Source organism: Neopelma chrysocephalum, unplaced genomic scaffold, assembly GCF_003984885.1.
Source record: "Neopelma chrysocephalum unplaced genomic scaffold, ASM398488v2 Primary Assembly neopelma1_95, whole genome shotgun sequence".
Classification (NCBI taxonomy): Eukaryota; Metazoa; Chordata; class Aves; order Passeriformes; family Pipridae; genus Neopelma; species Neopelma chrysocephalum.
In genome coordinates this window covers 676328-679808 of record NW_020897757.1, presented here as the reverse complement: position 1 = coordinate 679808, position 3481 = coordinate 676328, and the positions used below count along the sequence as shown (strand labels likewise).

Here is a 3481-nt window from a genome sequence, read left to right as displayed (position 1 = left end):
GATGTGTGCTGGCTGCAGCATGGCCTGGAATGCTGAGCAGAGCGGAGATTCCAAAGGTATTGGCAGGGAAAAAACACCTCCAAAGCTTTGCCCCCCTGGCACAGGGGTGGGTGGCAGAGCGCAGAGCAGGGCAGCTCTGACAGCACCCCAGCACCCCCCTCCCTGCCTGGCAGGGTCCCCACGGGCAGGGGACACTTGGGACTGGGCATGGGGAGATGCCCTGGGCAGCTGTGCCAGGGCTGGATAACCCTTTCAGGGAAGAAATTCTCCCTAATACCCAACCTAAAGCTCTCCTGGTGCCCCTTGAGGCCATTTCCTCATCCTGTCCCTTGTCCCATCCCCAGCTGGGTGGCCCTGCCCTCTCCCCAACCCTCTCATGGTCCCTGATGGCACTTGTGCCTCACCAGGAGCTTCATCCAAAGCAACAGTCCCGCTATTTCTGGGAGCACCTTTGGGATCCACAGGGCTCCTCGGGGTGTCCCAGGCCAGCTCTGGGCACTCTTTGGGTGCTGGCAGTGCTTCTGCTCCAGGGCAGGGAGAAGTGGAGCCAGAGGGACAGTGCAAAGGTGCAACAAGACCTGCAGCATCTGCAGCCACCCCCTCTCTGGGCTTCTCACCCCTCCCGAGCCGAGCAGCAGATGATCACCAGTTTAAACCCCCAGTTTAACCCCCCTGTGGGGAATTCAGCACCATGTTTGCATCAAAAATAGCTCTGCCTGGGTTGCAGGAGCAGCTGGATCCATCCTTTGGCTCCAGAGCTCCAGCCAGCCCTGCAGGAATGGCTTGTAGGTGGGACTGGGGGGATTTCCCAGCAGCTCCTGGACATAGGTGGGATCTCTGCAGGCTGAGAAACACAGAATCCCACCAGGTTTTGTTTGGAAGGGACCTTAAAACCCATCCCATCCCATGGGCAGGGACACCTTCCACTGGCCCAGGGTGCTCAAAGCCACATCCAGCCTGACCTTGGACAATTCCAGCAAAAATACCCCCATTCCCACTAAACCACATCATGGAATGCCACATCCACTTGTTGTTTTATCACTTCCAAGGAGGGTGACTTGGATAAAACCCACTTGGCTCTTTCCAGAGTGGTCCCAAATTTCCCTCTGTTTGAGCTCTGTGCCAGCAGCTTTGTGCCCACCCAGGGGTTCTGTGTCCACACCAGGACTTTATTCCAGATCATGGAATCCTGGAATGGTTTGGGTGGGGAGGGACCTTAAAAATCACCTCGTTCCACCCCCTGCCATGGGCAGGGACAACTTCCAGAGCCCAGGGTGCTCAGAGCCACATCCAACCTGGCCTTGGGCACTTCCAGGGATGGGGCAGCCACAGCTTCTCTGGGAAATCCATTCCAGGGCCTCCCCACCCTCCCGGGGAAGAATTAAGAATAATTGCTGTGCTGTTCCAATTACAGCAACATGGCAAAAAAATTCATGTTTTATACATAGGAGGTGCACAACTCTTCATTTGCTTGGGTGGCATTTTCCAAACCAGAGCCATAATCCTGTATTATAATTCCTGTTTGTATCCTACCCCAGACATTCCCTCTCCCTGAGCTGCCAGGCAGAGCTGAGAGGAGGAAGCTGCTTATTCCCAAATTCCTGAAGAAGTCCAGGCTTTGAAAGCAGCAGCCACGGCTCTGTCAGGCTGCTGGTGCTTTTATAGGTTAGAAAAGACGGGGAGGTGGGAGGGAGGAAGGGAAGAGGTTGTGCTTTTAATAATGAAGCTCGTGCAAGTCAAAAATCAGCATCAGAAGAGGCAGAGAAAAATTAATTTGTGTTATACCCTATTCTTACCTCCAAAAGTCAAAGGTCACAATGACAACAGGAACATCCAATCTCCAGGGCCCATCCCTATGTGCCCAGCAAGGGGCTGGCTCCTGCTTTCCACTAATTATTCCAAAATTTCCCCTCTCTGGCACAACTGGCTGCTGGGCAGACCTTGAGCAAAACCAGGAAGGGAGACCTGGATTCCAGAGGGAAATCAGAGCTGCCTGTAAGGTGGACTCTCCTCCTGCTGGAGAGGGACTTTGGACAAGGGCAGAGTGACAGGACAAGAGGGGTTGGGATTAAACTAAAGAGAAAAGGTTTCAATGGGACATGATGAGAAAACCCTTCCCTGGGAGGGTGGGGAGGCCCTGGCACAGGTTGCCCAGAGAAGCTGTGGCTGCCCCTGGAATCCCTGGAAGTGTCCAAGGCCAGGTTGGAGCAACCTGGGCTGGTGGAAGGTGTCCCTGCCCATGGCAGGGGGTGGAATGAGATGATCTCCAAGGTCCCCTCCCACCCAAACCATTCCATGATTCCATGCAGGTCTGAAATCACCCAGCCCAGGCAGCAGAGCCAGACCTGCAACCAGTTCAGGATCTGATTCCCAGAGATCCCAGGGATGGGGATGGGATCCTACACCCTCTGGATGCAGTTTGGGAGCAGCACCAGCAGGACTCCCATCACCCCGTGCCCTCAGGAGCTGCCTCCCCACTGTCCCTGCTCTTGCCAGAACCTCCTGCTCCTGGAAAAAGGGAATTAAATTCCACTGTGTGGCCATAACTAATGGACTGTGTTGCCCCCCTTTAGCCCTCAGTTTCCACATAATTAGCTGATTTTGAATTATTTATGCTGTGAATTTTCCAATAAATAATGTAATAAAGGCATCTCAATTATTTACCCTGTTACAAAGCTGCCTCGATGGCCAGGCAAATATTCCCATGAATCATTGATTTTATGAATTTTGCAATATTAAGGGGGAAAAAAAATTATAAATGATCCACTTTCTAAGGCTCTAAATTATTCTTTCATTTCTTCAGCCTTGCATTCTGCTTTGGGGAATCCTCCCTGGGCTTCTGTCTTCTAAGAAATTCTGTAATACATTTGGAAAACTGTGATTATTTTTAGCATGAAAGTTGCTCTGTAGAGCTTGATAACCACATTTCAGTGGAATAAATGGGAGTTCAGGTCAGGAGTGAACAGCAAATGGTTACTTTATCTCACCAGGGGACTCCAGGAGATCACATTCTGCCAGGTTGGGAACTGTAAAATGTGAATATTGTTTGCTTAGAGCATGGCAAGGTGTGTTTCCCCTGCAGACTTTCAGGTGGGAATGGGAGATTTAAGGTAAAATGGGAGTGTTTTGTTGATGGCATTGAATTAGCATGAATAAAACAGGCAGAGAGAAAGCTGGGGATCCAAATTTGAGGTCCAGATGTGCTTCCAGCAGGAAGAGTATTGACATTCCAAATATTTGTAGGCTCAGGGAGCATCTCTGAAGCCAGGGAGAGGAGGGAAAAGCAGAGGAGATGCTTCTCCACCCCTAGCACAGATCTAAAACATGGACAGGAACACCTTGGAGGACGTGGGAAGGGTTTCCCCACAACCTTCCCTGGTTTCTCCTGGTGGTAACAACAGGAAAGAAGCTCCTGCCTGGAAGTGAATCCTGGTGGTCCCCTGGGGAGGATAAACCAGGGAGCAGAGGGTTCATATGCTGG

At 51.7% G+C, this 3481-nt stretch overlaps 1 long non-coding RNA gene across 1 annotated transcript; it reads right to left on the bottom strand.

The window, feature by feature from the left end:
* Positions 1–2771: 2771 nt before the first annotated feature.
* LOC113972682 lies at positions 2772–3027 on the bottom strand. The gene is made up of 2 exons (XR_003535966.1): positions 2988–3027; positions 2772–2856 (listed from the first exon to the last, which is right to left on the bottom strand). It is a non-coding gene; the product is annotated as an uncharacterized LOC113972682 (long non-coding RNA).
* Positions 3028–3481: the final 454 nt, after the last annotated feature.